At 27.3% G+C, this 25,893-nt stretch overlaps 1 protein-coding gene across 2 annotated transcripts in view; it reads left to right on the top strand.

Moving 5' to 3' along the window:
* The window catches only part of LOC112599563 (homeotic protein antennapedia-like), a 158,064-nt gene that overhangs the window by 6,501 nt on the left and 125,670 nt on the right, over positions 1-25,893 (top strand). The window contains exon 2 of one of the 2 annotated variants that reach the window (XM_025346504.1): positions 16,346-16,396. The gene's annotated coding sequence lies outside the window, so the exon portion shown is untranslated. Of the gene's footprint in view, positions 1-16,345; positions 16,397-17,677; positions 17,907-25,893 lie in introns of those variants that run through there. The other variant, XM_025346520.1, reaches the window with a different exon arrangement.

The following is a 25,893-nucleotide window of genomic DNA, read 5'->3' as shown; positions in this document are numbered from 1 at the left end:
GTATATTATTAACGCTTACACTTTATTTTTGGTTACATATGTTTAATGACAGTGGTAGTGTAGGGTTAACCATTGGGTTTCGGGTTTATAAGACTATATTTTTAAAAGTGGACAATTTTGGTCACATGGGCCTCTAAAAGGGACATTATCGATTTCGCATTAGGATAAATGTAACATAAATGAAAAAAAAAAATCTCATAACAGAGTGTATAGCACGTATTCAGGGTGTACATTACGTCCTGGGGTGTATGAGTTGGCACGGGAAGGGGTTTAAAGGGGGATTGTTTTTGGGCGGAAAGCAATAAGCTCTCTAAGTCGGGTCTAAATGGGATTTTAATCGCTCACTGCATAGCAGATACGACAAATGGCACAAACACAAAACGTTTTTTATTGGACATTTTTCTTTTCCGTGTAAAAACCTAATGTAATGTGAATTTAATGCGTCAATATTAACAAATCTCTGACATTCACGATGACGACTCGTATCTAAACTTCATTGTTCATTAAACACTGAAACATCAGGTTTTTCATTTTCCATTGTCTTTATACAGATTTATTTACTTTGTTTATGGATGAATATCAAATGTGTCGTATGGATTGTGCCCATTTGGAAAGTTAATGCGTTCAATCGTTAGCTTTTTTGTTTTTCCCTCACTATCATTATAAACTTATTTGGTGCAGATATTTTTTTCTTATTCTTCTCTTCGTCTGGTATTTCAGTTTCAAATCTTTTCTCAATCACAACAATTCTATATAATATCCAAGACATCAGTTTCCACTTGGACGTTAAAATATCTCAACTGTAATACTAAGATGCACTTTAACTTATATAAGTATATAATTTAATATAAGACTATTAAAGATTAACTTTAATAAAATGATATACATTGTTTCTAATGTAATTTATAATGTTGAAAGTAATTTAAAAAATAAAAATATTTTGGTATACTTACACAATATACCTATATAAAAATTAAACAAAAATCTTAACTTAAAATATTTTTTTAACATTTTATGACAAAGGTTGGAATGTTTAGGAATATAAAAATTAACAAGATATCAATTCTTTTAAAATTATTTTATTGAAGTAAATTGAAACAAAATTATTTTATTATTTGTATAACCATGTAGGTATTTAAAGTATATTGATTCAATGCGCGATATAATATAAACACTATAAATTATAAATTTTTAGTATGTAGACGTAAATAATCTGAATAAATTGTACATAACTTAAATAAATTGATCATTGGAAAACTAATTAATGCATCATTTGTTTTCATTTTTTTTTATTGAAACATGATAATTATCATTTAAAAAAAAATATCTATAAATCTACATGATTTCATTTTATTCATATTAAATACGAATAACATGCTAATAATTATTCTTTTTTTAAACTTTTTTTGATGTTATCCTAACATTATTTCAAGTATATTAATATTTAATATTTATTATTTTTTTTTTCAAAACTAACTTATTATATATAAGTAGTATAATATTTATGTTCTAAACAATTTTTTTTTATAACAAGTTGAAAAATATTCGCCTGACATTTATAAAACATAATTTTTATTTTACTTTAGATCTTGTTTTGTTTTACGTTGGTTTTTTGGCGGATAATAATAATCATTGTCTTGTTAGTATAAGCAACGAATAGAAGCAATAGTCGTTTTCTGTGACGCAACGTCCGTCAGGACTGGTCACGGAACTGAAAATTGATTGTTCTGTCCATCAAACAAGTCCAACGAGGCAATTTCTGTATAAGTACTCTGACAATTTCTCATCATAACATTAATATACTCATTATTGAAAAGCATATGTTTATTTTATTCAGTAGTTAATAATTGTCTGATAATGTCATAGATTATTGAGTATTTAAGTATCATATTATATTTATAGAGTATTACGTATGCTAAGAAAAAAAGTAAATAAAATTATTCTATATGTATTTAGAATAATTGATTTTATCAATTTTATACAATAATACTAAATTATCGGCGAACATTAGGAAATTAAATATTATATTAGTGTTAGAATTACAAAATTATTATATATGTATGTGATAAATACTTATATTATTATACTTCAAAAGTAGTTATTCAATTTTCTGATTGAGTGTTATTTTTTTTTTTACATACTAACTTTTAAGTACTTTTTAACTCCCGTTAACCTTACTATAATCAATAGCTCACTTTCGTTTATAATTTCTATATGACTGAAATGTCTCTAGCAATTTTAACCAAATTTATGGCGCAATAATAATTCTTATGAATTTTTTATTTTTCGCATGCTGATCGTGAATCTTGATGAAATTCTTGAATCAATAGGAGTAAAAAAATCATTCATTCCAAACAAACACTCGGTAGTCCAATAAATACCCTATCTCTGAATATCGCTGTATAACGCTATATGATCCATATTAAGCCACACCTACACTTCTGTGACATACTGGGTCACACTACGTTCGCTATAAATTACATTATAAAGAAAAAACTGATTATGTATCACGTTCTCTGGGATAGAAAGCTTTCACAAGATCAGCAGGGGATTTACATGTTTAAACATCTCAAAATAAGTAATATAACACGCATGTGCCGTACTTAGCTATATGGATAACAAAACCCAATTTTATACAACCTAATATCTTTAATAATTTATACATTTTTTTTAATTTTACAACTTAAAAAGTATTTGTGTTTTTGTCAGACATTTACTGCACTTAGTGAATAAATTAACGCATTATAATATAAACTTTTAAAGTACAATATTTCCAATTTGTAGTAACAGTATACGAGTTATTAATATTTAAGGTGTTAAATTTGTATTATTTTTTTTTATTTACTAATGTACTTGGACTGTAATCTGCAATATTAATCAGCTGATATTATGAATTAATAAGGATAAGCGCTATAAATTTGCTTTATCGATTCCGTGACTTGAGTGTGTATTAAACTAAAAAATCTTTATAAGACAATAATTGTTGATTGTTAATTGTTAGATTTAATATTATTATTTACTTAATAAACTATAATTATTGATCTACAGAATATGTGAAATAGGTACTCATTAAAAAAAGATTTTAAAATACTATCTAGACAACAGAATCGATGAATATTAAAATATTAATATATTAATTGATTAATTATAATTAGGTAGGTACTTTAATTTAGATAAAACCAGATTCGTTTTATAAGTATAATTATTGTGATATGTATACACATAATATATATACATTTGCTATAAGAAAAATCTTTCTTTCGGTTAGAATATCAGTTAATGATAATATTATATTAATAAGTTTCTAAAAATATGGAATGATATTTAATTTAAAAATACATATCAAAATCTTTATTTTGACTAAAATCATTTTTTTGTATATGCTATGTATTTAACTACACGTTCGAGAAATTATATACTAGGATATCGTTTATCGTGTTTAGCGTTGAATTCGAACGAGAGTATAGGGAACAGAGAAGAGTAGATAAACAAAACCAGATTGTCGATTTTACGAATTATTTTAATGTATTGCGCCGAAGACGTTGTCGCCACCACGGTTGCAAGGCTACATATATGATGGAATGTTGTTTCCTCGTGCTGTTATTCTTACCAGTTTTTTTTTCTCCTGCCTAAACCCGCCCGTCATATTATACTTTATTTTCACTCTAGTCTGTCAGTTTTATCAGACCATTTGAATTTTCATCATTATTATTTTGCATTTATTATACAAGTACCTATTTCACTTAATATCATTAATGGATAACACGATTCAAACTTTAATTTTTTGATTTTGTCTAGGTAAATGTTTTTTATTTTATTTTTCATAGATATAATAAAGATTTAATAAAATTATATTTTAATGTTATAAATAATTTTTATTATTGTAGTTTTTATTCTCCAAGTTCTGAAAGTATTTGTTTGCATTTTTATAGTTTTTATACTAAAGGTACTGACAATAATGATTTTTCAATAACTTATTATTTGCTTTTAAACTATATATCATTATTAATCATTTAACATAGATACTATTTACTGAGTATAATCAACCTAATAACGAATAGCCCTAGTATCTTAAAAATATAATGGACGCATAATAAATTAAGTATACTCAAATTAAGTCACTTCTTTCAAAATTCAAATCGTTCACTCTATATAATTTATATAGAAAAAACATTTTTTTCAACATTTTTTATACAAGGTGAACAGTCTTGAACAGTTCACAAAAATCTACATTTCCCTTATTTAAGAAAATGGAAATAATATATATATATATAATATATATATTATAACAAATATTTAATATAGATTTTCAAATTAATAATTAAAATACTTGTTTATTTCATAAACATTAAATTTAATATAAGGAAACTTATTAAACATTAACTGATCAGTAACGGTTATATATATATACGTATAAACACTTAAACTATAAAAATAATTAAAATAATTAATCATGCAAGTTTATTTGGTTTTGCTTTTATCAAACTTCATTTAAAAATCTATAATTTAATTTATTGATGTTTAAATTGTTTATACATGTAATATTGACTGAATTATTTAAAAACACATTAATTTTCCTATTTAAACATAGGTACTACTATTTAGTAAAAATGAATAGGTTAGGTACAATGTTTAGATATTATTTTGTGATAGGTAAATTATATTCAGTATTAATTATATAATAATAGTAATTAATTAGTTATAATATTATCGAAATTATGGGAATGTAAAGGTTGGAAATCTTCATATGCCATGTCTATATTATTCCATTCAGCAAAAATTAAATAATTTATGATGAATGATCATGATTTTACGTTAATAAATAAATTTCATTTCAATGTTAATTAAGTAATAATAATTATTTAATTTTATTATTTAAATTGTTGTGAATGGAAAGGTCAAAAAGTCTTTATATCTTTATTTTTTGTATTCAATTTTAATTATGATTGTTCTATAACGTCCATGATGACTATAAAAAACATAAATATAAATTTATCAATTTATTTCTGAAAAATTCAAAAATGTAAAACTGCGAAAAAAATCTTATGAAAGTCCAAAATACATTTCTAAACAATCAGCATTAGTTGTGTTTTTCATTAAATTGAGAAATATATATTTTTATTTTTGTAAAAAATGTTGCAAGTATACTTTTATAGGTACATACGTTAAGTTTAATTATATAGGTGATAATGTATTTTTTACAATATAACAATCAGAGTAATTTCTGAATAATAAATTAAGTAAGATTTGATAGTTTAATAGTTAATTATTGACTATTATCATTTTTCCTTACTATATAATAAGAGGCAAAACATTTTTTATTTAATTTAAATTAATTTAATGACTAAATGCGTTGTACTTTAGGGTTATAAAAATATTATTTAATGAGTTATAATCATTGAAAACTAGCATGAGAATTTAAATTTCTATTGATTGATAGATGTTAACTTGTTAACTGCGGAAAAAAAGGTTCGGTGGATTGTGATATGTTTTATATATGTATAATATTGTAATTATTATCATATCTTTTAACTACTATTATTGTAATATATATTAAAGTCCTTTTCACATTTAAATCTAATTGATTTCATAATATACACTCAGTCGTTATGTTGTTTGTTTTTTGTTAGTTTTAGTATGGCTGCGATTATAGTTGGACGAAATGAACAGATAGACACAATTTTTCCGTTATGATAGTATGTTGTGTAGAATATTTTTTTTTGATAATACGAATTATATTTTTTAAATGAGATTATAGGTATTAATATCCATATGCATATGTATACATTTATTTGTCGATCCATGTTCTATGATTAATATAAAACAACTGAATTACGTATTTCATTGATAACTCATGAATCCTTATTATAATGTATATGGTAGTGGCGAAAGTAAATTATTTTTCATAGTCTTTGATAGGTATATATAATCGTATTATTTTATATTCGTATAAAAAAAAAATGATGAAAGTTTTTGGCTTAGTACTTTGATATTTTTCAATTAAAAACTGCAGCTAAATGCCTAGATATCTATCAATAAAATATTTAATCAATTAACGTATAGTTAAACTATAAATGAAAACTTAATATTATCTTAGCTGATCTGTCAAAAAAACTTAACTTTTTGTTTATAATAATTTACTGGCAAGCTACAACTTAAACAGAGGTATCATCCATAAAATTATAATATATAAGATTTATCGTTTCTAGTCATCATGTATGCCATAATATATAAAATTTAGAGGCACGTATGCTTAGTGAAAATCATTCCTACTAATAGAATAGGCGTATAATGCAGTTTTAAATATTATATTATATAAACAGATAAATATTATAAAAATTTTTAAATTTACCTCTATAATATGCATAGTAGAAAATCAATATGTTAAATTTAGTATTCATATACTATACTCATGTATTAGTAAATTAAATTTTAAATTTTAAAATATGGCGAGGTCAAGAAAATTTTCTACAAGTATACCTACTGTTTATGCATGCGCGTGTGTCCGATATATAGTGTCGATGGTGGGATTTGAGCCAAAAAAACGGTCCGAAAAATTTAAAATACGCTATCATATTATGGTAGTCGCGATGATCAGCGCGGTTATTGCCAAACATCGTGGTTTTCACCGCTGCAGCTATATGGTTTCTTCTCGTATAAAATAAAGTTTGTTTTTTCACTTCGGTTAAAATTTAATTTTACCTCCGTAGACTTATTATATCACACGTCGGACTTAAGGTATTATTTTATTTATTTTTTAGAATGTACCAAAACGGTGCGCTTGCTAACAAACTCCATATACATAATACACATAAACGCACACACGCGCACACTCAAATAAAAGTCCCAATTAAAAATGATATACGACGTGTTTCTTTCCGCACACAGATACTGACCTGGCGAGATACATACTTGCACACAAACGACACACACGTGAATATTATGATGGTGTATGCTGTAGGTATGTATACGTATGGTACCTACTGCTGTTGAAATGCACCACCGTAAAGTGTTTTAATTAATCAACTATAACACGTCATCGCTAGTTCCACGTTCCTCGTACATCGTATTTATTATATAGTTGTAGTATAGATGTTGTAAAGCTATAAGTTCATATCCTCTAATTTTGTCTATTATCTTGTTTTGTTTTCAATAGATTTTCTACGTTACATTTCACAAACAATAGCGATTAAAAAAAAAAAACATAGACGACAATATTTTTATGAATCAAATTATAAAATTAAATAATAATATTAAATAATTTAATATAGCGGCCATAGTTTATTATTTAGTATATAAATAATACGGTTAAATATCGATTAGGTGTATTATAATAACAAGATAATATGCTCTATGAATTAATTACGTTTATTTTTTATTTTTACTCAGTTAAAATATCACTTAATTACACATAATATTATAATTTTCTGCATTGACCATGAAATCCACAATAAAATTTTGTGAATATTATGACAGCAAAATATTACAATACTATTTGTATTAGTCTATCTTCTATTATCATACCTAATGATTGCAATTAACTATCTCGCTACCTTTTTAACAAGAATTGGTACCTAATAAAAAAAAAACTCGCCCACATCTCTATTTTATATGTATATTCACTCCTTAAAGTCAGCATATAATATTATAATTTAGTCATAGCCGTATAGGTGTTTAATGAATATTTTAGTATTATTACTTTTAAAAATATTTTCAATTGAATATTAACTATAGTATAACTACGAGAAAATAAAATTTTACTATAAAATTTCAAAGAATACTTAACCATATAAATTATTCATATTAGATATACATTATATTTTAACATTTATAACTGTAATCTGAAATTTTATAAAAATATAACATTTTTAATTTTTATACTTAACATTTTTTGTAATGATAGAGTGCCTACCTATCAGCTATTTTGTTTAAAAGAAACGTAGAGGTTATATATAAAAATACATTTAATTTCGATTAATAACACTCGTATTCATATATCTTCTTAATATTACCCATCATAATTCTAACATATTACAATTGCAGTTACTTATATACCTATCTCATTTCATATATTTTTTTTTGAAATTTATTCATGTATCTACTAATATGTAACATATAAAAACTATTACTTATATACCTAATGATAAGTAATAATTTTTTTTTAAATGTATTTATTACTTAAAAGTACTGTCAAAGCATATTATTTATACAGCTTTGAGTTTTTCACTCCGAGTTTTACGCCAACAATTCAACACAAATATTGCTGTCACTTTAAAAAAATAAAAATAATCGTACTGTATACTAGTTAAACGTTGATATATTAATTATATATTAAATTTTAACAATGTAATAGTGGCCTTGGGATGAGAAATTTTATAATATAGTATAAAAGACAAAATTTTGTCGTAGTGGTTGAATAACTTAGATTGTGTCGACGGCATCATGAAAGTAATTTGTATACATATTACATAATATATGTATTGCCAGCCACCCAGCATGGAAGGATAAATATATGCAAAAGTGCCGAGCTACGCAAAATGTTCTCACTCTTACATGTACACACACACATATACATACACATAGATACAATTTTCGCACACAGGTCACCACACGACACATATGTTATATAATACTGAACATCACAGGGTCGTTCTATATTGTTCTTACATCGATACAGACCGTTATATAGATAACTGTGTAATTCTATATCCCAAACGGTACATTATAATAAAGCGTTTATATAACATAATATATAAATATAAGAACGATATTACTAAGGATCCGTTATATTATCGGTTTGAGTGTATGTGTGTGCGAGTATATGTGTAACTGTTGTAATCGTATTTTTTCTCTTTCTTTCACTATAAAAGACATTTTTTCTTTTCTGTTTCGTCGCGTGTACCTATCGAATAATGTATATACATATATATTTGTAGGTACCAGGTTCCCTTTAAAGGAAAAAAATGGTTACGCTGGTACAGCCCTGGGGCTCGGTGGCGACAGTGGCGGCGCATACGATTGACAAGTTGTTGACGACTTAATCGTAATTATAATTATATTATTGTGTGTGCTAGTCATCGTCGTTGATTATAGACGTTAGGTAACGACATTTATATGTTCTATGTATACGGAATGTTCAGACTAAAAGAGCCTTCAATGCACATTATTTGTACGGGAACGTATAATTCTTTACATAGGGTTATCAATGTGCTTAACCTAAAAAAAAAATATCCACACACTTTCTCATACCTCTAAACTTATATGATGGATATAAAAATATTAGGCATTAATCTATAGTTATCGCTTTTATTTTATATTATTTTTATTGATGGAATCTGAAATACATATAAATGATTTCACTGTCTTATATAATAAATAATATAATTTGAACTAGTTGCTTTGCGAAATAATGTACGTAATTATGATTTGTCGTTTATATTAATTCATTCTGTTTGTTAGTTCATAAATAAGTATTTTCATATTTATATTAAATATATGAATCATAAATAGTTTCATAGAATATTTATATCATATAAATTTTAATTTTAAAATGTATATACATTTTGTCGAATACCACATAATATATTCATTGTAAAATATTTATGTTAGCATTTTTTTCAATAATTATTGAATTGACAATACAAAATAAAATATAAACTCTAGTATTTTTACCTAATTAGAATAACAAATAACACAAAACATTTAAAGGAAAATTTATATTATTTTATAGGTCACAAAAATAGTTATCAAGTATAAAAATAAAATTTTACTCAAGGTCTGAGGAAAAATGTATTTTTTTATTCCCATAGGGTGAAACATTGTCCCTGCAAGAGACGTGGCAGCCAGTGATTTATAGTCCAAGCCTTTGGCACGCTCAACACAAGTGAAGGGGGTGCATGTTTTCGAAAATTTGCATACATAATAAAACTGCGACCGATGCTAAGAGACAGCAGAGAATGATTTGTGAGTCTCGTGAAATATTTTTTCGTCCTTTTTTTTCTTGGACGACATTTTTTTATCCTTCCCTAAATTTATCTACATATATAATATGTTTATTTTTATAATATATATTATACCGTCGTTTTAAACGTCTTAACGCGTGACAATATCTGCAAGCGACTTTTTTTTTTGTAGGGACTCTGTATTAGGCTTCAATAAAACCGGGCGCTTTTCTGGCGACCACTTAGGTATATTCAAAGAAATATGTCGGTGACTAAGAAAAAACTACCCTAATAAATCTTCCATACAGAAGACATTTTTTATTTATGCAAATTTTTACTGATCTATAAGAATACCTACAAATGATAAACGAGAATATCCCGGTTTTACACAAAACACTACGACTACAACATAAACAAAAATATAAAACTATACACCTAATTGTAAGAACTTAAATAACATAAAATCTATAAAAAAAATATTTAATAGGTTTTTTTTTAGTTTCCCTGTATAGAGAAAATGAATGCCTCTTTAAAGTCCTTTGTACACTATACATGCGATGTTAATCTACTTGAAACTTTAAAAATATTAGCAAAAATATCCTTCATTTTTTTCAATCTTAGCAATTATTTCTATTCGAAAAATTCTCATTTAAAAAAAATAAATAGATAGCCATAAATCAAATACTCAAATGGTTAATTAATTTTTTATTTTGATATTCATAATATATGTTTTTATATTATTTTCTTTTCTATTTATTAATAATTAAATTATAAGTATAAAAATGAATTATTAATAATTTAACAGACGTTTTAATAATGTGTTCTTTAATAAAATAATTATAATATAAATAACAAATGATAAAAACAAAAAAGACATAGAATGAATTTTGACGGGTCAATATTTTTTTAAATTTAAATAGGGATTAAAATTATTGGTGAAAAAATTGTGTTGATAAAAATAATAAATTAAATTTTACCGTCAATTATAACCAGTATAGATATTGATATAGTTTATGTGTAACATTATTACTTAGATATTTAGAGGCATGTATATACCTAAAAGTAGAGGTATATACACTATAAAGTCTATAATATATTATATACACTCTTGTATTATAGTAAACGTCTTACACGAATTCTAATTAGCGATAAAAGGATCATATTAGACGTCGCCATCTATATTTTTTCTCCGGGTTTTTAAATTTTTTTATTTTTTTTCTTCTAGTTTTCTTTTTTTTTTTTTTTAGCAGTCAATGAATAGACAGATTTATTGTTTCAACCGGGCAATACGATCACCCTACTGTTCATATAATACGTATACACTGACTGCAAAGGACGGTAGGTCGATTTCAGCCGATCAGTTTCAATACCGTTGCTGCCACTGCCAATGAATGTGCGGTGGCGTATGTACAGTGTACACGTATATATGTATATGCGATGGCGGGCGGGCCGGGGATAGTATTTGCATGGAATACACATTAAGGGTCGCGCGCCGGCAGAGATAAATGTACCCCTTCGGTGAAGTTCAGTGGCGATGGTGGGTACTTCCCACTCGTCCGTTCACAGACAAATAGCTCCTGGTGGCGGCGCGCCTTCATGAATTAAACAAAGAAAACCGACAACGACCGGGCGAGGGAGTAGAAAGTAGAATAAATTGGTTTTTTGGTTCTACAAAAACCACTCGAGATATATATATATATGTATGTAATTATATGAATATATCTGTGTGAACTCGAGATGAGGTGAATAATTGCGGGTCTTGGTCGACTTTAATGGAATCGGTTTTAATTATTTCGCCACTGTTAGCGTCGGTGGCGTAACTGCACATTTATTATATATATACATGATGCCGATAAGAAACCGCGAACGCTCCAATATACGTTGTAGGTATATATATAAGTATATAATATATATCTTTGAAACTTTAAAATGTTTTGCATATCGCTAGGTTTGACTTTCCTAAAGAGTTTTATCCATTTTCGTTACTTTCTCAGGTATTTTCTTTCATTTGCTCAGACTTTATTTAATCTGGGCTATCGGCAAGTCTATACTCACAAAGCAACGTAGACGTGATACCATTTTATGTCACTATATAAAACAATTATTTTCATTCTTTTTCTCGGCTAAATTTTAACTGATACAATTTTCAAAATAATTTTTGTTTCAAATATAATATATATTTTATACTTATACTATACACTCGTAATTATGTGTTAAAAAAAGTACAAAAAGCCATATTTAAATCTTTTTTTCTGTTTTTTTATTTTAAATGGTTCAATTAAATACAAACTATCAATTAAAAGTCAAATTGAAATAGTATTTTAACTTTTAAGACAAATAGCATAATCTTTGTATGTAGTCATATGCGTATTTCAATATTGTACATATATATGTATACAGTTACTCGAATCAAAAAAACAGTCAAAAATAAATGATGATTATCTTCATTTATCAAATAGATTTTTTCGTCTTAGTTGTACAATATCAAACTTTAATTATATTATATAGGAAATATATGAATCATATTATAATCCACATAAATGTTTTTATATAATAAATTAATTTGAAAATACTATGAATAGGGATGACTGATAATACTAATATTTTTATTAATGTAATAAAATATTTTATCAATATTAAATTCATAATTTGTGTTAAATTGTTTAATTGTTTATTAGTAATTTTACAGCTTAATATCATTCAATATAATTTTAACATGGTCGAGGAAACGACCAGTTAAATACAATATATCCATAGAGATTCGTAGGACCTATGGATATAGTTATCGTAGTCGGGCATAGATAGAAATAAAAGGATCGGAAATATATTTAAACAACTATGGATTCAATGACAGTTATTATTATTATTATTATTATTATTATTATTATTATATTACTTACAAAATACTTATAACATTTATGCTCACGTATAAGTAACTTCAATATTTTATAATAAAAGGTGGCTGTGTCGTAGTCCTATGGAGTTCGATAGTTGGTGGTTTGTTGATATCTAATATGTGCGACGAACTGTCGTTCTTATATAGTGTGTATTGGAAAAAAAGCCTTAAAGTTAATTATGTGAGAATGTGTGATTATATCGGTCAATAGATAGTTATGTATATATATGTAGTTATGTTACATAATTGTTACGTCATGTTTTGATCGAAAAATAATGAATTGAATATATTTCATTAACTAATGAAAATAATACTCATATTGAAAATAATTTTTAAAAATAAACTGTTGATATTCTACTATATTTTTATTCAAAACAAATTATTTTATTACATTTACTATTCTTTAGACCAACTATAAGAAAAAAATGTATTTATTCAATATTAATGTAGTAATATTACAGTATATAAACAGTTCAATAATAATATCAATAGTATCTATGAATTATTAATGACAGTAATATCATCTATAGAAATCATTGCTATATAATAGCTGTCGATGTAATAAGTTATAATAATGATATACGTACCTTATATACCTACAAGTATAATATTTAATAAATATAAGTTTATACTTAAACACATTTCAAATAATTTTATATAATATAATATTATGTTTGGGGATTTAATGTAAGTCCTCTGTAACTACAACATAAATAACTAAGGATAAACCATACGTATAAAAATTACAGTTAAACACGATGCATTATGTTTAAAATATTATCATGCTTATTTGTAATTAAATATGAATTCAAAGTAGATAGCAATTTATTTTATTTATGTTAAAATTTAATAGTTTATAGACTTAAAATTATATTTCATCTAAACGTAGAATATATACATACTACTGTTATGGCTATAGTTACTAGATAGTACCTAAATATATTTTATTTTAATAAAAATATATCTTTAGTTTTACTCAAATTTGATATTTTTAGAACTTATATCTATAACAATGACATCATTATTTCGGTATTTATTAAATTATTTTATTTTACATTTATTTATTCACTTTAGTAATTATATCTGAAGAATCGGTGAAATGTACATTATTATAATAGAATTTTTTTTATTTACTTAATTAGTTAATTAAAAATGATAATCACAGACTTGATTCTGATACACTGTATTCCAATTATAATGGAGATAAATGGATATAGAGATGAGAGAATAACGCGTCGCGTGTCTGAATAATAACGAGCTTACAGGAGCAACAAGTATATGCAGGCAGCGCAGTTGATTACTGATAAATATATGCAAAGTTGCAGTCGAAAGTTAACAACCAAATTATCGGTAAACCATTTTGGTTTAAAACTATAATATTATGTGTATATTATATAATATTATATCTTATAATAATACTTTTAAAAATACTCTGATTATTTATTTTGTACACATAGTTAAATACAACTCATGAATTTATTTTATTTTTTAATTTAAATATTTCGTGACCTCTACCTTTGATACATATATATTATATTTTTTTGGTTGCAAAATACATTTTTTCCTACCGTGACCGAGGAAATTTCCGGCTATACATTATGTAGATTTATTGCCTAAGTCCATGCGACAGGTTAGAAAATTGTCCTCAGCGAAAAGGAGAAAAAAGAGAAATATCGTAGACATCTTTGTAATTAAAATACATAATTTACTGTTTTTTTCCGTATCATCAAAAAGTAGTATTCACATTGTTACGATGAATTTTCCTATGGGTTATACTCGTATTACGCATATAACAACAATAAACCATGTGCATTTTAAAAAGGTCTTTGAATTAAAAAGCAATCCAAATAAAAAGATTACTTGTCAAGTGTGATGGAATGCGAAGTAAATATATAAGCCACTATAAATAACGCCATGTACTCTTCGCTTACATCGTATATTATCATATGACATGTCGCTTGTAAAACCAACTAGTAAATGTCTCCCATTAATATGACACATAAATGTCGACCGTTTTTTATTTATTTGGATACCTAAAACCATTATTATGTGCATGAGAAATCGTCTACGAAGTTGTTTTTTTAATCGTTTATTCGGTTGAACTTTTTTTGTAAGTGACAAATAGCTCGCACAATATGCCCTTTATGAATTTAAAATATGATTTATAAAACTTATAAAAAAATAACTTCATAAAAAAGTCCATACATTTAAACATTTTATTTGAATAGATAATATATTTTATTATATATACATAATTGTGCATTGTAAGCGTCTAAAATTTTTCTGACGAAATCCATATTCTTAGTATTGTAAAAAAACATATGACTTTTAATACTGTCTATTAAATTATTTGGTATTAAAACTTGATTTACTTAAATTGTTTATTTATATTTTGTGATGATACAATATTATATATGTACTTATTTATTACTTAATTTATATTAAGTTTTAGATTATAGTATTTTATGAAAAATAAAGTATTATATTTATATACTTAAATAGAAAACAATATTTAGTTATTATTTCATATCAATAGATTTTAATTAATTTTGAACGAACCCGTTTTTATTATAGATTTAATCTTTAGTAATACATTTTTAATCTTTTGTCATCATCATAACTGACTTAAATCCAAAGCTTGATCTTCACACTACAAATTTAAACAATGGTTCTTTAAATTTAAGGGTATGGTTTTTTTTCTTTGTGAATATACAAAAAAAAAACATTATGTTGATTTTGTTTGCAAACATTGTGTACCCTGCAAGGATCTGTCCTTAAGTGTTGAAAACAAATTTCATGGTTCGTTAGTGGGATACATTTAGTTTCGGATATAGATCATCCCCAGACGACAGCAGAACGAATTTTCGAAGTTATTTTCGTATATGTTTCCAATGTGGGTGGTTTTTATATTAATTGAATTTTCTAAAAAAAAAAAAAAAAAAATTACTTTATTGAGCACAAGTGTGGGCTTATCCCTCATAGAAATAGTTTTTTTTTAAATTTATTATCTCAACGATACGGATGCGACAGCCTAAATGACCATAACGTCTAATGCAAATTGAAAATCCTCTTCGCGGGACTTACTAAATAGTCGCAATAGAAATATTAAGACATAGGTTTATTAGAACTAGCGTAGGCTATAATAACGAAGTGTGAAAAAAAAATTAATGAATTCGTCCTAGGCCATTAGGCAAAAACATCATCATGTATCGTCTTTGTCTCTAAAGGTACTTCAGGCTAGACAGTGGACGTTATGGTCATGGAAAATATACAAATTAAATACGTTTTCATTTATTAGTTTTATAAATAATTTTTTTTTTTGCTGTCCGTCAAAACACATTTTATGATTTAATTTTTACATTAAAAACCTAATATTAGGATTAATTATGTCATATATATAGTATAGGTCATCAGATACTTAGTAATGACATTGTAAACAACGATGGTCATGATTTAAATAAAATAAAATAATAATGAAAACTTACCCCGACGATATTTTTTGTTTTAGATCCAAAATTATCTGTGTCCGCGGAGCACTAAATCGACGTACACGAAAAAGGTGAGTACACTTACATAACATTATTGTTACTGGCACCGCGTGTAGGCATGTGTCCCATCATAAGAATATTTCTGCCCTTTCCGGGAAAATAAAGAAAGAAAGGAAGGGACCGGCCACACTCCATAAATGAGACGGATTTTATGACCTAGTTTTTATGGGCCTTGTCACATTTAACCATTGACTACACCAGCCACCTGGATGCAATATACACAGTGTATGCATGCACAGTTGCGCAACAATGTATACATTGAATTCAAAAGAAATACTTGTATATAGCAAACCCGTGATTTTATGTTAAACTAACTAGAGTTAGGTTTTCCTTACCGTAGCATTCAGTAGTGTGATGATATATCAACACGTATTATTTTGCACGCAACCTGATCAATTGATAATGGACAATTATTTAATAGATTAGGTAGGTGTTTTACAATTGGAACGATTGGAATGTACCTAAACTATGCAAATCATATAAAAAAAATATTTAAAAAATTATACAAAATATTAATACAGTATTTCTGTAACATATTACAATATTAACGAATTAATAATAATCCTTACTATTCATAAATATTATTGCACTACAAGTAAATAATTATTCAAAATTACACTTTGTGGACATTAATACTTGTCTATAAAAGCTTAAGAAAAATGGTATAATCTAATAAGATAAAAATTAATATTAGAATAATCGTAAATCAGCAGCGTTGAAGTTTAATCTAATAACAGTAATTAAACAGATTGCATTTTTAAACATGCTAATTTTCACAATATTTTTATTGAAATAAAAATTTAATTTTTAAGATATTAAGATGTGTGGCTTTCATAATTAATTTTCCATAAATAACTAGTTTATATCATAAAATAAGTTTTAATACAATAATTCAAGCTATTAAACCCGTATTTATTTGTGCCATCGAGACTTAATAATGTGATGTTAACTTTAGCGTTACATCATGTTATCAACAAAAAATTTTCGAATACAATATTTTTTACATATTATAATATACAGGCAATATGCATGAACCAAATGCGTATTTCCTTTGCATAATCGACGACATTTTCAAATCAGCTCGTTTTCGTTGGTGAATGATTTGCAATGTGCTCACCCTAATACCGGTTTTTTTCAATTCCCGAGGGTTCTTCCATCCCCTATCGCAGCTGCAAGTTATTTTTTAATGGCCTCTTGTCAACAACCACCCCCAAGGACAGCCCATTCGTTTGCCATGCACAGTTGCCATGATCATATTTCGCGACTGATCGTCAATACATCTACCGTCTTTTCCATCCGAGCATTTATAGTGTAGCAAGCCCACCAAAAGTTACCAGTAGTTGTTTTTTTTTTTAAATATTTGTTATAAAAGTGATATAGACGTATATTAATTAGTTTAATTTAGTTTTTAATTTTAATAATACAATGTTCGCGTTTAGAGTGATAATTAGTGTTGTACCTACAAGTTTATTGTCTTTTGGATAACTAATACACAATAGATGACTTTCTCTTAAATTGGAGGTAATAATATTATATGAAAATTCTATGCAACTATTTTTAATTTATATGAGTAATGAGTATATTATATATTATATTAGACTACATTTGAATATAAAAATACCAAATAAAAAATCGAATTTATGGCTTACTAAATTTTAAAACTTTTTTTTGAAGTATGATTTTGATTTTCATTATGAATATTTGTTTAAATTCATGCGTTTTGTTTAATATTTATACTACATTAGCACGGTAGATTCTGACTTCGAAGATTTTTATTTTATAAAAATAATTAACTAATATTTAATTATTCAATAAGTAAATAATTAGAATACTACATAGTTTTGATTACACGTAATATATTAGTAAATAATGTTATAATTAAGTGTTTATCTGAATTTCCAAGAAATATTATCAAATTATTTTATCAAACTTATACAAGACTTTTCCAGTTGTTTACAACATTTTTCTTTATTATTGAAATATATATATTTGTAATTAGTATACTAAATAATGAGCAAACGTAATATCAAAATCAAGCCAAATTATTACTACTAAACCAAAATTTAATATTTAAAGAATAATTAATATGATATTAGTTTATTTTCGTTTTATAAATAAATACTCCAAGGTATTTAATTTACAACACAAATATTAGTTGTAATTGAAACTATAGCGTTAATCATTTTTTATTTTATTTTTTTTAATAATTTGTTAGATATTTGAGTGGTAGTTAATCAGTTTAGTTTATTTTAAAATAAATTGTACTGCTTATTAACTGTCATTAATAGTTATTAGTAGTTATAAATTACTAATTATGTATACAAAAACAAAAAAATGACTAATGCTTAAATTTATTTTAAAAGTTAATAAAAATTAAAAAGATTTAAAATTTATGCAAACTGATTTTGATTGAATTACAACTAACAGATACTGTTTAATAACGTTAATTTTTAAAGCACAGTTGTAAAAATAACGGTACAAAGTTTATACAAATATTGCACAAACTTTGAACTGATGTATTTAAACATCAGACTTTCAGATTGACGGCCGTCAAATATGTATAGAACGTATAATGTATTTCTCTCCGTGTGTCCAGTGAAATGGAAAATGTGGTGGCTATCGAAAACTTCAGCTGAGGGTAGTAAAAGGGTTACTCGGTGGTAGTACTATATTGGTGGGACCATGGCGCGTATATTAATCTTATGACTCTGCGTGCCATTTGCTGCATAATATAGAGGCCACGATATACTATATATTAAATACATGTATATGCTATACGTCATGCGTGGGTACCTATATACGAGTATATACATATATGACTGGAGGTTTCCGTGATTAAATGTTGAATAATTTAAATCCTCTTCGAATTTATATGTGTGTATGGCGTGTATAAGCGTATAATCTGCGAGTTTCGGGAAGTCGGATGGCAACGGCGACAGCAGAATACGCAAGCGTATGTGTGAATGTGAAAGGGTTGAGAGCTGAGAGGGAAAGGCCAATGGGATTTATTAGCCTGTAACACGTGTACGACGAAATCTTCTCTCCGCGTATATTTATAGTAAGCACAGTTATACACGCGCACGCTCGTATGTGTACGTGCATTGGTAACAGTGGTTAGGATATTCGCTTGTAGACATATATATACATATACAATACACATTATTTCAAACGCGCCGGATGTGTTTGATTTATATTTGTATGTGTATATGTATTAATATATATATATATATATATTATATATATATATATTCACGTGGGGAGAGAACTTCGCGCGCACATGCAACAAACGCGCATTCAGCACCTCGACAAGTGCAAGTTGCAATGAAGGAATTATAGTCCCATTGAAAAATTACAAAATTGTAATTCCATAAATCTGAGATAAAACGTGTAATCTGTACACCACACAATATTAAATTTACAATATCCGAAATACTTTTTTTTTCAAAGTCAATTTCTTATTCGTTTGAAATTTCAATTCTTTAGATATAATTATATACAATAACACTAAGTACAGTATTCAGAGGCTCTTAATTATTGTTCTCCCCCTTCCTGTTAATACTGTTTTACTGCACTGGCCACGATGATTTACCAAATACATAACATTATAGTACAGAGTATAATATATACTACTGAACTATTGCTTGACTTAATACAGTCTACCGAACGCATGTTATAACTAATATATATATATATATAAATAAGTACGTAGGTATAAAACAAATGTATATACATTCTTTGGGAGACGCCAAGGTCAGACGAAAAAAATATACCAACTCCCCAACGATTCCCACTGGCAGATAACACATCGTATATAATAATAATATAAACTCGTATACATGAAAACTGGTCCTAAAACACGACTGCATATCAGACGGGGTATTTGTGTTGCATGTGTACGTATATGTATCGCGTTCGCGTGTGTGTGCAGAGGATTTGTCCGACCGTGGTTCGACGAGTAGAAGGTGGGAAACGAGCCCCCAGCGGGAGGTTGTGCAGGTTGCAGGTAGACGATAGGTCAAAAGAAAAAAAAAACCACAAAGAGTAGAGAAAGCCCTTTCTTTTTAAAGACCCATCGCGAGTTATCGTGTTCTTCACGGGGATTCATTATATTCGGTTGGAATTTCTCAATGTAGTTGCGACAATGCAGAGAAAAAGAATCGCACGTGCCAGCCGCACACAACAGTATTATATACTGCAGACGGAACTGAAATACATAGTACATTGTTCTGGGTATTTTTTTTTTCATTCTATCAGACGAGATTTGTGTCGAAAAAAAAATATTTGATTCTCTACACGGGTACATTAGTATATTATGCAATTTTTATTAAAACACTGTTGGTTGAAGATTATGTAGCTTATGTGTATAAATATGCTATTTTATAATATTATATAGTATTGGGCTATACTCTGCAAGTTTTTTAGAAACTATTGTAAGATGACAATTTATGTGTTTCGATTTGTGTATAAATAGTTAAAACTAACACCCACTATTGCAGCAAAAGTAATTAACGTTTTTTTCTCCCTAATCATTCTTCCATGCTAAGAATTTGTTAAAAGGTTTTATTCGTATTCTGTTGTGTTTTCAAATAAAAAGTTTCACACTCAATGATATATCGTTTTAATTCTAATTATTCGAGTACAAACTCCTATTACAAACCAGTATGCTAATTATGATAACGATCTTACATTAACATGGTATCTACTATTAGTACTCACAGTAAATATCACGAATTTGATTGTAGATTTATTCGGCCAAAATTTAAACGGAATTTACTTTTATATTAAAACTACTATATAATATTTTACTATAAAGTTTGTAAAAGATATAAACATTATATTAAGTAACGTAATAAACAAATTCCTAACTAAGACCAAAACGGAAATAATTGTTCTAAAATTAATTTAATACGGTGAATCTTAAGTAAAAATATTAAATTATTTGCTGAGTATATAATATACATATTTATATATTTAAATTATGTAAGATATTTGAATAAATTATATACATCAATTTAAAATGGTTCATCTATCTCCTGTAAGCGTTATTTGTGTTGGAGATAAAGATTTATACAATACAAATTTAAATATAAGTTACATATAATAATTTAATTATAAACCTGAACGTTGATATGAATATCGCAAGATTAGAGTATATCAAATAAATATTAATTAGATATTAAACATTTGTTGTATTATATTCTTGTGTATTTTATAATTGAGATTAAAAGTACAGAGCATTTTAATTTTTATAAATTAAAATGTATAAGTAACCATAGAGATTTAAGGGGACATGAAAAACCATAAAATTCAAATTGGTTGCGGTTTGCGGTTGGTACACACATATATAAAATAATATAGCAGTTCAACTCAAACTTGTTTGCTTCTTTGAATATTTTAATTTAAATCGTCGCCGTAACGGCTGACTTGCTACAACGTTTACTATGCAATTAGACTTTTTGTGAACGGATAGAATAAATTAAATTAATAATATGATTTATAAACTAACTACAGCAATTCTTTGTTTTATTTTTGTTAGATTCCGCCGGCCAATACAATTTTTTTTCTCTTAATATCATAAAACATTTGAATCAATTATTATACGCAGTCTATGGCCCGGAGTTACAATAATTCATTATAATCATAGGACACGTCAATCGGTCCATCCGTTTTACGCGATATTTACAACGTGTATGATAATGAAGACGGCGGATAGATACCCGTTACACGCTTACGCCGAGCTATCATTAACACAATTATTTCCATCTCTCGCGGTCGTCGTGCGCCTATACCGGACATTGTCTATAAAGCACATAATATTATGCATGCTCAATTAACTTTCAAACACTTTTACGGTTCAATATAATATACTCTATTTGACTATCGCGCGCTTAAATCAACATTTGTCTTTTTATTCTATGCCTAACCATGCGCCCTAAACTGCAATAAATAAAATTGTAACTTGCGCGCTCATATTATACGTATTACACGCGTATAGGAGTGGTCGCCGCATAATATGACATTATTACACGATTTATTTATTACGCGTGGAGCAATAAATTCTAAACGTGAAATTGTTTTTCGTGTCGTATTTTTATAAAATTCGCGAAATTTATCACTCTGTCCCGTATAAAAATAACGTTTTTTAAATTCCGTTCGACCGATGACCACCATACATACTCGAATACATTATATTATTATGTAGGCACTTAAAATAATACAGCAATGTCTTTCACGTTTCAATGTGTACACACCGTCTGTGTTATATTTTTGTCGGTTTGGCGTATAAATGCGAAAAACGCTGTTTATTTATTGTGTGTACCAACATACAACCTACAGTTAAAGTAAGACCTCGAAAACGTCAACACAGATATTAGCGCGTAATCATAGAGCAGGAGTAAAAGTTATAATTATACATTCCAAAAAACGTATTTTTAAGTTTACTATAATATATAGTATATTATGAATATGGATGTAATAAAATCGATAATATTACATTCGTTTATATTAATTTAATAGTAATAAGTAATATTTAACACATTTTATTCGACGGCAGCATCGACAGAGATTTCTATCCTATATTATGTACGGCGGTGTGAAATTAGCATTCTGCCTCTGCCGCCACCGCCGTCGGCGACGACGACGACGTGTCCAGACCGCAATTGTTGCATGCCACATCGTTGGATATTGGAAGTGTTGTTGGTGGGGTTTAGGTCGGAGGACGATTACATTATTATAGTTTATATATATTTTCGAAACAATGAGAATTATTGCGATTCCATTCCAAACTCTTTGCAGCCCGTAATTTTCCGTCTCTTTTCTTCGTTGCGTCATGTATAACAAATTCTCATGTTAATTGGAGCGGTTTAGCCGACAATGCCAGATAAATTTAAAAAAAAATATATTCACATAGAACTGACGATAACAACACCTATTATTTGCTGTTATACTACTCTGACAACCCCTCCCCCCTTATATCACTTTTCTCTTTGCTAGGTTAGACCACTTGAGCTGAGCAATAAATGTGATTTTTTTTTTTTACGAATTTCAAGCCTATTTTTTCATTCATATTTTTTGATGTGGTAATAACACTGTAAGTTGTAATTCATATATATTTATAAAATAGCCTATAAGTGTACATTACCCTTTCTTTATGGAATATAGATTATAAAATATGATGTATACTATGAGCATATTTATCATTGCATTTTGTTAATGTGTTTTCTATTCAAAACGCTACTATTATAGATTATAATATAATATCTTGTACTGATTCAAAAAACATTTACATGACGCGTGTGTCCGATTATTCATAATGATTTTTCGTTATCTTGAATTTGAGTTATGTAACATTTTATATTATCCAATCGCTTGAAATTGATCTATGCACACATGTTATAATATTATGTAAAGACAAATCGATGAAAAAAAATGATTTCTGAAATTTCAAGTTTATAATATACTCGGCAATCAGTAGTTAACAGTAAATGTCTTAGTATCGCGGTCTCTCACGTCTGGTCCGCATAAAGCCATCGGCCAATAATCGGTAACGCACAAATTTATTAAATTATAACACGTAGTCGTAGTTATGTATATGTATAGTCAATAGTGTATACCATTTCTATATTTATATTTATATATACCAGATTAAGGTCACGGCAGCGGTATTATTATAGCTGTACTATAATAATAATAATAATAATAATAACGTTTGTCAAACCCGGTCGCGCGAGTACGTGTGAACGCGGCCTCGTAATTTTTGGGCAAACAGACAGCTGCTGTTCCGCCACCGCCGCTGCGTCGGGACCTCGCAGAGTACACAGCCATGTTGGCCAGCCATAATGAAATAGGAGGTTCGAGTGTCAGCAGACGTTGACATGCAGACTTAACTCTCCCATGCACACCACACGCTCGCGCAAACGTATTATATATACAATACCATTACTACATGAACGCATCTTTCGAAATTGTATTCATATTATCAGCATAATATGAAATCAGTCGTTACATGAGGTAAAAAACATGTAGATTTTTGAACGTCACAAAGGATTTTGCGATTTAGGTATACAATAGTATAGGTAATAGGCGTTGACTATGACAAAACTTCATAAAAGTCGAAATCGTCTATATCGCTGTATACTTATACTTATTTTATGTCAATTGTTTTTTTATTACTATTATTATTATCATCAATAAAACCTACTTCGAAATACTTTCGTCGTGGACTTTTTTATTTACAATTTATAGAAAGCTTGAATCTCGGTTTGAATGGTCTATATACGAATATTATAAACGTACATAATATAACGTTACTGCTTTTTCTTAAAATACATAGGTATGTTATTTTTCAATAACTTAGATAAAATATTTATGTGCTCACCCCTTAGGTGGCTACATAAACATTTCAAGAGCTCGTTCTCATGTTTTTTTCCGATAGTTATATTTTATTATTGATACGCGTGAATTCGATGACTGCGGTCAGTAGTAATATACGTAGTATACACATTCCATGATAATACGGCCTAAGTGTCTGACGATGGTCTATTTAGAAATATTTTATCGTACATTTTTATACAAAAATATAATATGACAAACGTACAACTCTTTTGTCGGATGTTTCACATTAAACTGGTCCGTATAACGTGTTTCGGTTCTAGTGTGACGTAATTTATTATAATTTAGGTATATTATCTTTAAAATGTTCTACGTATAACACATATATTATGCTATATCATTGTTTTTCCAGCTGAATACATACAGTTTGTGATACTAACATTGATTTATTACCATTTATTATTTATTACTAATGTCTAACAAATATAACAAATAGTACTGTATTAATGTAAAAAATTATTAGAAAATTATTTTTGGAAATCTGTATTATATTAAATAGGTACCATTTCTATATTATAGGTACTTATAATTTATATGCGTTAATGATACCGTATATTTCTATATCTATAGGCACATACCGGAAGACAGTGGTTACTATAGCTACTAACAAGTGTTATTAAACATAATATTATATTATGTTAATACATACTAAAAAATGTTTTCGTATAGATACATGTATAACATCTGTATTGTAAACTTATTGTATTTTTATATCGTGACGATCAATGGTTGGTTTTTTTAGTTCATTTTTAGAATTTATTTTTTTTAATGATCATAATGGTTTCTATTCACGCAATCGTGCTATTGATGAATCAATAAATAGAAAACGAGGAATTTTTTTTCGTTCAAAACTTAACCATTTTTACAAAGCAAATATTTTCTAAGCCGTTCATAAATATCCTGAACATCCGATGTAAAAGAAAATATTGAAATTAACGTTAGATACTTGTAAACGAATTCTTCGCAGTTTCGTGTGAAGTGGGAGGACTCACAAAATTTCGAAGTTTAGACGGAATGACTGATGAGCATACATTGGCCGTTAGATAGCGTTGCATCGGTGGTGAGAATCAGTCTGGTAGATGCCGTTCACGTAAGTTTTACGGTCTTTTTTATCAGA

Source organism: Melanaphis sacchari, unplaced genomic scaffold (genome assembly GCF_002803265.2).
Source record: "Melanaphis sacchari strain LSU unplaced genomic scaffold, SCAv2.0 Contig0_pilon_pilon, whole genome shotgun sequence".
Lineage (NCBI taxonomy): Eukaryota > Metazoa > Arthropoda > Insecta > Hemiptera > Aphididae > Melanaphis > Melanaphis sacchari.
Note: the sequence above shows the minus strand (reverse complement) of the source record. Positions and strands in the feature narration are given on the sequence as shown.